Source organism: Miscanthus floridulus, chromosome 6 (assembly GCF_019320115.1).
Source record: "Miscanthus floridulus cultivar M001 chromosome 6, ASM1932011v1, whole genome shotgun sequence".
NCBI classification, from domain to species: Eukaryota; Viridiplantae; Streptophyta; class Magnoliopsida; order Poales; family Poaceae; genus Miscanthus; species Miscanthus floridulus.
In genome coordinates, this window is record NC_089585.1 from 16,799,538 (window position 1) to 16,811,442 (window position 11,905).

Consider the following 11,905-nt stretch of genomic DNA (forward strand, 5'->3'; position numbering starts at 1 on the left):
GGGATTGACCGGCTTTGGTATTGTCTCAAGCTTTCTTCGTCGCCGGGTTCATCCCTTGAAAGAGCGGGAACATCTCGGCTTTGAGTATTCTGGGGCCGAGGATCCTTCACGCATGGTCCTAGCTCTTGAGCTGACCGGTGAGGAGGTACTCGAGCGCCTCCAGAAGATGCTGAAAGGAGTGAGCGTCATTCCTCCTGCCGTCTCTGAGTTCTCGGCCATCAACCCGCCCCCAGCTGTGAGTTGTCTATCTTTTTTATTTGAGTTCTTTATGTACTCTTGCTGCATCTGTTCTTGCTTAGCTTTTCCTTGTCTTGGTGTTTTATCTTTTTTCGCAGGAGCTTGGGCGGAATTTTGTCGATCCGATCCCCCTTGGTGTTCTCTCTGCCGTGGCGGAGGCTGGGGATCGTCTAGCTGGTACTTCTACAATTAGTAAGTCTCAAACCTTTACAGCCCTTCCTGGGGTTTCTTTCAGATTTGTTGATGTATATGAAGAGTATGTTCCTCGTCTAGTCCCTCGCGGTCCTCGCAGTGTCCCGAAGAGGGGGCGAATGGACGGGTCTTCATCTAGCTTGCCTGTCTCCAAGAAGCCTCGCAAACCAAGTACTCCCTCAGGTACTCCAGTTGTTGCTAGCATGCTCTTAGGTGAGCACATTTAATACTCTTTGTTCTTTTATTTTCATGTTTCTCTCTTGAACCGAGTACTTTTCAACTCCTTTTCAGCGGGTGCTCTGGTTTCGTTGGCTGAGGAAGAAGAGGATGATGAAGTCCCCCTCGTCATGCGGCGGTGAGTTGTTTTTCATATTCTTATTGCATTGAATTTCTCCTCTTTGTTTTGAATTTTAGTCCTGGACTTTTTGAAGTAATCGGAGGTCGGGTGTGAGTTCTTCCGAGGCTCCCGCGCCGACTTCTTCTGAAGCTCCGGTGTCAAGTTCTTTGGTTGCCTCTGTCCCGAGCTATACCGCTCCTCCGGTGCGGAGTTCTTCTACGGCTCCAGCCCCAGCTTCTTCTTCAGCCCCGGCTTCTTCCATGGCTCCGTTGTCTGCTGTCCCGCTCCCGTCGCCGGGTGGCGGGGACGTCTTCGCCGTCGTGGTTCCCCCTGCGAGGCCTTCTCTTGGTTTCGCGAAGAAAAAAGTAGTCGGGTGAGTAAATTCTAGCTTTATCTCTTTGGCTTTTATCTTCCTTCTTCTGGTTCTTATTGGTGCTTCCTTTTATCACTTTTCAGTGTTTCGTCTTCTCTAATTTCTTCATCGACTTCTTCTCTGCCTCCCGCCGTGCCAACGAGTTCCGAGCCTCGGGACTCACAACATTGTGTTGATGAAGTCGCCGCGGGGGCTTCAGAGCTACCTGGCGGAGTTGCGGACTTGGTCGCTCTGGAGGTAACTGTGGCCGTCGCGCCGGGTTCTTCTGAGGGTTTGGCTCCGGCTTCCCTGGAGGTCGCTTTGGTCGTTCCTCCTTCGCCCCAGCCGGCCTCTCCTTCCCCTTCTCTTGTCTCCGGTGGCCCCTCCTTTTCTGGTGACGTGGTGCAACAGTTCGATGCCACTCATCAGTTATTGGAGCTGACCGCAGCCTGGGGGAGCTTGTCGACCCTCGTGACTTCTTTTGGTGCAAAGCTCTAGGTAGGTTTTACTGTCGTTCCTCTTTTGCATGCTTGTTTTTTCTTCTATCCTTACGCTTTGTTTCTCTTTGCTTCTTTTTGCCCAGTCTTTTTCTCGTGATCATTCTGGCTTCTTTTTCTCATTTGAAAATGAGAGGAAGTTGTCTTCGAAGGTGGACGCTCTGAAAGCCGATCTTGACCTTCTCCGGGTTGAGTTGGAGATGGAGCGTCAATTGCATCAAAAGGAGGAGAAAGCCCTTCGCGCCCGGGTAGTGGAGACAGAGAAACAGAGAGATGCTGCGGTGGAGTCTGCGAAGAATGAATGCAAAGGTGCCGCGGGTTCTGCCTGTTTCTTCTTGTATTTTGACTTCTTTTTCCGCTGACTTGTTCTTGGGTGTTCTGTCTAGCTCTCCGAGTTGAGAAGCAGAAGCTCTCGGAGAGTATTGATGAAATGAAGGCCCTTGTCCGTTCTAGTCATAATAGAGCTGAGGAGGTAATTACTCATGCTGAGGAAGAACTCGCCCTTGCTAGGCTGATTAGGCGTGGAGCTGACAGAGATCTTGTGCAGGCCCAAAAAACCATTGAAGGCTTGTCCGGGAAGCTGGCGACGGCTACCGAGAATTGGAATGCCTTGTGGAAATCTTTTCGTTCGGTAGCCGATGTCGTCCGAACTCCAGCGGATGACGGGCAATCTTGGGCGCAGTTCATTCCCCAGATTCCGACTCGTTTCTAAGAGTTCGCGAAGAGGTGTGCCCAAGTATGTACCAAGAATGTGCTGGCCCAGGTCCGGGTCCTTGCTCCAGAAGCGCCTCTCTCCAAGATAGCAGAAGAAGCTGAAAGCCAAGAATATCTTGACGCCGTTGAAAGGATGGAGCCCGAGGTTGAAGATCTAGCCAGTAGGGTTGTAGATAGTCTAAATATTGATATTTCCCTTTCTGATGACAACGCCTGACTCGATTGAGCGTCCTCTTGTAATATTACACTTCTTTTTAAATGAAGATTCTTTATTTTTGTCGATGTATTCTTTGCCTGGGTGCGGTTGAAGTTACTTGACGGCGGGAGGCAGAGAAGAAGTCGATGAAGAAATTAGAGAAGACGAAACACTGAAAAGTGATAAAAGGAAGCACCAATAAGAACCAGAAGAAGGAAGATAAAAGCCAAAGAGATAAAGCTAGAATTTACTCACCCGACTACTTTTTTCTTCGCGAAACCAAGAGAAGGCCTCGCAGGGGGAACCACGACGGCAAAGACGTCCCCGCCACCCGGCGACGGGAGCGGGACAGCAGACAACGGAGCCGTGGAAGATGCCGGGGCTAAAGAAGAAGCTGGGGCTGGAGCCGTAGAAGAACTCCGCACCGGAGGAACGGTACAGCTCGGGACAGAGGCAACCAAAGAACTCGACACCGGAGCTTCAGAAGAAGTCAGCGCGGGAGCCTCGGAAGAACTCACACCCGACCTCCGATTACTTCAAAAAGTCCAAGACTAAAATTCAAAACAAAGAGGAGAAATTCAATGCAACAAGAATATGAAAAACAACTCATCGCCGCATGACGAGGGGGACTTCATCATCCTCTTCTTCCTTAGCCAACGAAACCAGAGCACCCGCTGAAAAGGAGTTGAAAAGTACTCGGTTCAAGAGAGAAACAGATAGTCAGAAACAAGCTAGAGAAAGAAAAAACAAGTTGAAGCAAGGGCGCCAACACCATGCTAGGCAGCGCAGGGAAGCTTGGACCAGATACGAGTCAGAATTGGATGAGTACAACAGAAGAAAATCACAACGAGAAGTCGAAGGGAGATGCACGGCGAATACGCCTTACGATAAGATTCAAGAAGTATTAGAAGAACTCGGAACAACTTCGCATCCTGGTGAGAAGTATGAACAGCTCCAGGACTTGCTCTGATCGACAATCCCGAGAACACATGAAGAGAAAGCTCGATCAAGACTACCCGCCAGATCAACAACCCACCGGCAAGAAGATCAAAATCAAAGGAAATCCGCCTTCGAAAGACTTGGGCCGGGTGGAAGCCATGACGGAGGAAGTAGGAAGGAACATAATCAAGGCCACCGATTTGAACAACTAAGGAAGACTAGGAGCAGGGTTCCTACCCAGACAACCTCGCAAAATTGTTCCCATCAGAACGACAGTTGGCCAGAGGAAGGCACCGAATCTGAATTCAAAGAAACCAAGGCTCACGATAGGTTCCCCTGTTTCGTGAACAGGCTCGCATTGGTGTGATTACCTCACAAATTCAAACCATCTAATCACTCCAAGTATGATGGCAAGACCGAACCAAAGCAATGGCTCAGAATATATTCACAATCGATTGAACTAGCCGGAGGAGACGATGATATCAAAGCCCTCTTCTTCCCCATGGCACTAGAGGCCATGCCCCTCCAATGGTTCGATAAACTAAATCCAGGATCTATCAGAAATTGGGAGGATTTGCAGAGAGCTTTTTGTGAGAATTTTGCAGGAATCATTACACACCCAATCACTCATGCAGAACTAAAAGGACTCAAGTAAAAGGGAGGTGAAAGTCTCAAAAACTATTATCGATGATTCGGCGAACTACGAGCTCAAGTGCATGACATAACCGAACGAGAAGTAATTGAAGCTTTTTCTCACGGAATCATGGCCAGATGGCAATTTCAAGACTTCTGCAAAGAAAATCTGAGAAACAATGAAGAATTCAGACGTACAGTAGAAAAGATGATTACTGCAGAAGAAAAAACACGAGAGAGGTTCCCGGACAGAAGCAACCAAGACAACCCGGACAAGCAAAGTCAACGAAATAGCAAACATCAAGAAAGAAAACGTAGACCAGACAATACTGTGGCAATGGCCGACAAATCAAAGAAATTTCCCAAACCAAGAAGATATGATGACATTGAAAACATACGTTGCCCATTGCACCCTAGTGGGAGGCACACTATCAGAAATTGCTACACTTTCAATGATCGATACACAAGAAAAGATAGTAAGGAAAACACTAAAGAGGACAATCAGAAAAGAGAAGAAGACAACCACGAGGACAAAGGATTCCAAAAACCTAGGGGAACGGTAGCAGTGATTTTCTCAGGAGCTCCGGATTGCAGAAGCAAACATCAAGAAAAACTAGCACTATGGACCATTATGACAGCAGAACCGACTACACCAAGATACCTCAATTGGTCACAGTATCCTATCCAATTTACCAGAGAAGACCAATGGACTAGCATGGGAAACGTAGGCCATTATCCATTGGTTCTGGATCCGACTATTGCTGGTATGACCGTCACCAAAGTACTAATCGATGGAGGAGCTGGGCTTAACATCATCTTTTCGGAAACTCTAAGGAAAATGGGACTACAACTCGCCGGGATGATTACGCCAACAAGCACACCTTTTTACGGAATAGTACCCGGCAAAGCAGCCATGCCACTCGGACAAATTACTTTACCTGTTACCTTTGGAACTCCTTCAAACTACCGAACAGAGTTTATCAAATTTGAAGTCGCCGACTTTGATTCATCATATCATGCAATCCTCGGACATCCAGCACTGGCCAAATTCATGGCAATACCACATTACCCGTACTTACTACTTAAGATGCCAGGACCCAACGGCATCCTTTCCCTTCGAAGCAATTTAAAGCACGCTTTTGACTGCGATGTTCAGGCGATCCAGATTGCAGCTAAAGCGCAAGCCGACGATGGAAGAAAAGAAATAGCCGCAATCGCTGCAGAAACAAGCCAAGAAGAATTAGAAATACCGGCTAAAAAGCCCAGCATCATCGCACCACCAAAAGAAGCCGACGTCAAACAAATCGACTTAGGCACAGGCGATACCTCCAAAACAACAACTATCAGTGCTCACCTCTCGGCAAAATAGGAACTCGCGCTCACCAACTTTCTTCGGGACAACAAAGATATCTTCGCTTGGAAGCCAGCCGACATGTCAGGAGTCCCAAGGGAGTTGGCTGAGCACAGAATTGATGTTAACAAAAGCTCCAAACCTGTAAAACAACGGCTACGACGATTCTCACCCGACAAGAAAGCAGCAATTAAAAAGGAAATAACAAAACTAGTGGCAGCCGGATTCATCAAGGAGATCCTACATCCAGATTGGCTAGCAAACCCGGTCCTTGTACAGAAGAAAAACACGAACGAGTGGCGTATGTGCGTCGATTACACAGATCTCAACAAACATTGCCCAAAAGATCCGTTCGGGCTACCATGCATTGACCAGATAGTTGACTCGACAGCAGGATCTGCGTTATTATCTTTTCTCGATTGCTATTCAGGATATCACCAGATCACACTAAAAAAAGAAGACCAGAGCAAGACATCTTTCATCACCCCGTTTGGTGCCTACTGCTACAAGACCATGTCGTTTGGACTAAAGAACGCTGGTGCCACGTACCAAAGAGCTATCCAGACTTGCCTTGGGAATCAAATCGGTGAAAATGTGGAGGCATACGTGGACGATGTGGTGGTAAAAACAAAGAACCCAGACACTCTAATTGAAGATTTAAAGCAAACCTTCGAAAACTTGAAGAAATGGAGATGGAAATTGAACCCGAATAAATGTGTATTTGGAGTTCCAAGAAAGGTAACCCTTTTTCGCCGAGTCTTGATATGAAACGGTTGAGGGCTGCCATGCATCCTGTTAGTTTCTGCACATCTTTGACACTTCTAGGTGGGCCCATTTCTGTTATAGCTCGAATTTGCTTGGTGCTGGCTTCGATCCCGCGCTGACTGACCAAAAATCCGAGTAGTTGTCCTGAGGGAACTCCAAATACACATTTATTCGGGTTCAATTTCCATCTCCATTTCTTCAAGTTTTCAAAGATTTGCTTTAAATCTTCAATTAGAGTGTCTGGGTTCTTTGTTTTTACCACCACATCGTCCATGTATGCCTCCACATTTTCACTAATTTGATTCCCAAGGCAAGTCTGAATAGCTCTTTGGTACGTGGCACCAGCGTTCTTTAGTCCAAACGACATGGTCTTGTAGCACCTCGTGCTAACGATAACATCGCGGGACTGTATCATCCACTGGCCGGATTCCGTTCCTGAAGGTAGCGGAACCCAACTAGTCGGCACGACAACAACAGCTATTTTACCTTACCAAGAAGGAGACTCGATCTACGACACCGAGGCATCCACTAAAGTTATCAGCGACTCCGACAGTATGAAAACTAACGCCAATAACAGAACGACTCATGCGCGAGAAGTGTTCATGGTTCGACGACTGCGGTCACCATTAAATCTCCCGGAAGCACTAGCTGTCGATGTTTCACCACCGATAGCCTGCCACAGGGGTACCCGGGGCAGTATGTTCGGGCTTCGGCGTATGCTGAACTCGATGGTTAACGCAAGAGACAGCCGATTCATCCTGGTTTAGGTCCTCGATCGTAGATCGAGTAATAACCTTACGTCCAGTCGGCCTTAGCCTTTGCGTTGGATTGATTGTCAAGTGTTTTGTTGTACAAATTGTTGTTCTCTCAGGAGCCCTGCCCTCCTTTATATAGTTAGGAGGCCAGAGTCCTAGTCGGTTTATAATGAGATTTCCTAGTAGGATTACCTAATAGTTCTACTACTACGATTATATGGGAAGAATCCTAGTTGGACTAGATCTTTTTTCTACCTTGTGGGGTATCCTATGGGTCCCGCATCAACACCGTCCTAGTGGCAGTCGACAGTGGAGGTCATATCTCCAGCATAGCGAATTTACGATCTTCACCGACCAATGCAGCCTCATGCACATCACTGATCAGCGCCTGCAGACTCAGTGGCAGCTCAAGATGCACACCAAACTGGCCGGTCTTCAATACAAGGTCGTTTACAAGCTCGACACGTCCAATTCTGTAGCCGATGCCCTGTCTCGTCATCCCAACCCGCCATCCCAACTCCAAGCTTTATCCATTTCCACTCCGGCTTGGCTTGCAGATGTTACCGCAGGTTATGCATCTGACCCGGAATCTTCCAAGTTGCTCCACAACCATCCACCATTCACCTTGCATCATGGAGTCATTCGCTACTCAGGCCGCATCTGGGTTGGCAACAACCATCAACTGCAGCAAACCATTATCTTAGCCCTTCATGACAGCGCGCTGGGAGGTCATTCTGGATTTCCAGTCACTTACAGCTGCATTAAGAAGCTATTCTGCTGGCGCGGTATGAAGGAGACCGTCAAAGCTTTTGTTGCTGCTTGCTTAGTTTGCCACCAGGCCAAACCAGATCGAGCCCGCTATCCGGGTCTCCTCTCACCTCTCCTAGTTCCTGCCGAGGCCTGGCAAATGGTCTCCATGGACTTCATCGATGGCTTACCACCTTCTGGACACGCCAACTGCATCATGGTGGTAGTGGATAAGCTAAGTAAATTCACACATTTCATTTCATTACATCATCCTTATACAGCCCAAAGAGTAGCACAAGCTTTCCTCGACAATATCTTCAAAATTCATGGCTTGCCTACTCATATAATCTCAGATCGTGATCCCATCTTTACCAGCCAGTTTTGGTGAGAGCTCTTTCGTCTTGCCCAAGTGACTTTGGCTATGAGCTCCGCCTACCACCCTCAGTCTGACAGTCAGACCGAACGTGTAAATCAATGTCTCGAAACATACTTGCGGTGTTTTGTTCATTCCTGCCCAAGACAGTGGTTGCAGTGGCTGCCACTTGCCGAATACTGGTACAATACCAGTTCACACTCGGCTCTGGGAAAGTCGCCATTTGAGGTACTGTTCGGTCGATCTCCTCGTCATTTTGGTATTACTGAACTTGCTGCTTTCCTTGTGCCGGACGTGGCCTCCATGCTGGCAGAGCGGACCACCATGCTGGCATCTGTACGTCAGCATCTCCTTCGAGCATAGCAGTGCATGAAGCATCAGACGGACAAGAAGCGCTTGGAGCGTTCGTTCTAGGCTGGCAACTTCATCTACCTCCTTTTGTAGCCTTACGTTCAGTCGTCGTTGGCGCCGCGCTCCCACCACAAGCTGTGCTTCAAATACTTCGGTCCCTTCAAGGTGCTGTCCAAGATTGGAGCGGTGGCGTACAAGCTAGAGCTTCCGCCGACGTCTTCAATCCACCCGGTGTTCCACGTCTCGCTGTTGAAGCCGGCGTCGTCCGCTGTTCCAGTAGTCTCCGCCAGGCTCCCCGACCTCGACAACAACATGCAAGTCCCGGAGCGCGTGCTGCAGTCTAGACTTCATCAACGTGGTACCCACTCCGTCAAGCAGTTGCTGATCAAGTGGTCCGACCTCGACGACGAGCTTGCTACCTGGGAGGACGCCGACGCCATCATGCAACGCTTCCCTGGTGCTCCGGCATAGGGACATGCCGGCACTCAAGGGGAGAGGGATGTCAGCAGACCTCACCCTAGGGACCCGTCGGCAGCGCCAAGGCCCAAGAGGAAGAGAGTAAGCAACATCAAATTGTCTGGACCAGAATGGGCCTGCGTGTCTTGTAACGAGAAGCCCGAGTCGGCTTGAGGTCCGCTTAGTCGGCCCACTGAGGTTCGATGCTGAGAAGCAAGTCGAAGCGAGTATATGTATCCAGGTGAGAGAGGAAGAAGTGGAGGAGGAAAACAGCTGCTGTATTGTCTTTTTGGTAGCGAACAAGCGCTTCTATCAATATACATTTCTTGCTTGAGTCCGGCCGTTCGCTGCCGAGGAGGCCAACAGTGCCCTGCGGCGCGCCGGGGTGCCTGGGACGGCGGCCTCGCCCGCGACACGCTGACGCTGACGGCGCCGTCCGATCCGGCGACACGATCCCGGGCTTCGTCTTCGGGTGCGGCCACGAGAACGCCGGGCAGTTCGGCAAGGAGCACGGGCTCCCGCTCATCGGCCTCGGGCGCAAAACGGTGTCTCTGTCCTCGCAGGCTGCGACAAGGTACGGCGCGGGGTGCTCCTACTGCCTGCCGTCGTCGCCGAGCGCCACCGGGTACCTGGCCCTTGGTGTACGGGGCGGGCGCGCCCGCGAACGCGCAGCAGGTCACGGCGATGTTGACCAACGACGACATGCCGCTCCTGTACTACCTCCGCCTCGCCGGCAAGGCGATCAGGATCCCGCCGGCGGTGTTCAACAAGACTGGCCGCCACCATGATCGACTTGGGCACCCAGATCACCACCTACCTCCCGGGCACCGCCTTCGCCGCGCCGGATGGGCGGGTACAGGCGGGCTGTTGTTCCTGGACACGTGCTACAACTTCACCGGCCGCAGTCCACAGTGAGGGTGCCGTAGGTGGAGTTGGTGTTCGCGGACGGCGCCGCCGTAAGCCTCAGCTCGGCGCGCGAGGGGTGCCGTACGTCGCGTTGGTGTTCTGGCCCCTCCTCTCCTCTACGACACGTCCGGGAGGCATCCTCGGGAGCACGCAGCAGAAGACGCTCGCCGTGGTCTACGACGTGGCCAACGGCATCGCAGGATCGGGTTTGGCACCAAGGGTTGCGCCTGAAACTAGCCTAGATTCACAAACGATCATGCATGGTGTGGATTCAGAAATGGAAATGAGCTCCGTCATGTCGCATCTGCCGGAGATCTATCATATATAGCAGCCTACTTGTTCGACAAGCTTCATCATTTGTCATCATCGATTTGATTCGCTCGCTCGAGTTGAATACCATGCATGTGGCGCCTGGATGATCGATGCATGGTTAGCCTTCTTGTCATTTGTTTTGTGCATCGACGAACAGTAAAGCTCCTGCTAATTATCATTGTTGGATTGATGGCCCTCATGATTTGTCCCGATCGATTGGATTCGCTCGAGTTGAATGAGGAGGCCAGACGCCGCCCAAAGGTGCCCGAAAATCGTAAAGGGAAGATAAGAGCAACGATTCATAAAATTCGCCTGTTTTTCACACGTGTATATATCACGTTACGAATGTTCATAAGTGGCGAGTTCTCGTTCTGTTCCGTGTACAGACACACCAGGCTTGGCTGGGGCGAGTTTAATTTTCCAACTCGGAGGCCGCCGGCCAGACGTGGTCGGAGTCGAGTAGCCCGTGGCGCTCCGTTCCGACTCCTCCGAGACATGATGGCGCTCATTCCCATTTCTGTATTACACTAACTAGGATGGTTTCTGAATCGGGGCAACTTTCAGGCGCAGCCCTTGGCTCCAAAACCGTTCCGTCTTGTGCTGCGTGCGTGTTCCCGATGATGCCCACGGCCGCGAACGCCAGGCACACCAACGCGACGTACGGCACCCCTCGCGCGCCGAGCTGAGGCTTACGGCGGCGCCGTCCGCGAACACCAACTCCACCGACGGCACCCTCACCGTGGTGCGGCCGGTGAAGTCGTAGCACGTGTCCAGGTACGACAGCGCGAACGCCGACCGCAGCGGGGCGTAGTCGCGCGGGGGCAGCCGGCCGATCATGGTGCCCGAGTCGATGATCGTGCCGCCGCCCGCCGCGAACACGGCCGGCGGGGGAATCCTGGTGTCCCGCCCGGCAACCCTGATGCCGACGAGGTCGAGGTATGATATCTCGGGGCAGGTCTCCATCGCCGTGAACGTGAACCACGCGTCCCTCCCCGCCGCCGCCGCTGAGGAGGGCCTCAAGCGCCATGCAGTCTTCCTGCTGGTCGGCGTCTCCGTGCTCCACCGCCTCCCACAACCCCTGGGCCTGCAGCTTCACCTGCCTCCAGTGATCGTAGTTGGCACGAGTGAGCATCGGGTAAGGGGAGCCGCCGACTTCCTTTTCCTTCACCACGCGCTGGATGACGACCTCTCGCGGCGTGTTGTCGCGGCGCCGCGGGCGTCTCGGCTGCGCGGAAGGGGAGCAGGGCCGATGCCGCGGCGGCGTGCGGCTTGCACTGGCGCCGGTCGGAGCAGACATCACCCAGCAATCAACAACACAGGCTCTTGATACCAAATGTCGTCGGACGATCTACAGAGAAGACTCTGGGAAGGAGATGAACACACACGGTAGTTCTGTGCCGCCAAATGTTGCGACGTTTCTGGTTTGTTTATTTATTCATGCATATTTGTAGCCTAAACAAAGTGGCGATCGTGGCCCGAGTGGCCAGCAGACCGTGGCCGTAATCGTAATGGCCTCCTGCGACCCAGTCATGAGCAACAGACTGCTGCATGCCGAAGCTGAAGCTGACAGACAAACTTTTTTTTTCTAGAAGAGGACAAGCCCCATTTCCATTTCATGACAAAACGGAAATACATGTGAAAGTTTCAGATATGAGAGGAAAGGAGGGGAGCAAGAGATAACCAGTTTCGAGTAGTTCTGGGCTCTGTCTCAGAGTCCAAAACTACTACCACTTAACTACGCCTAGAGTTACTTCTACCAGATAGAAGGAGCGAATACATTCAGTTATTACAG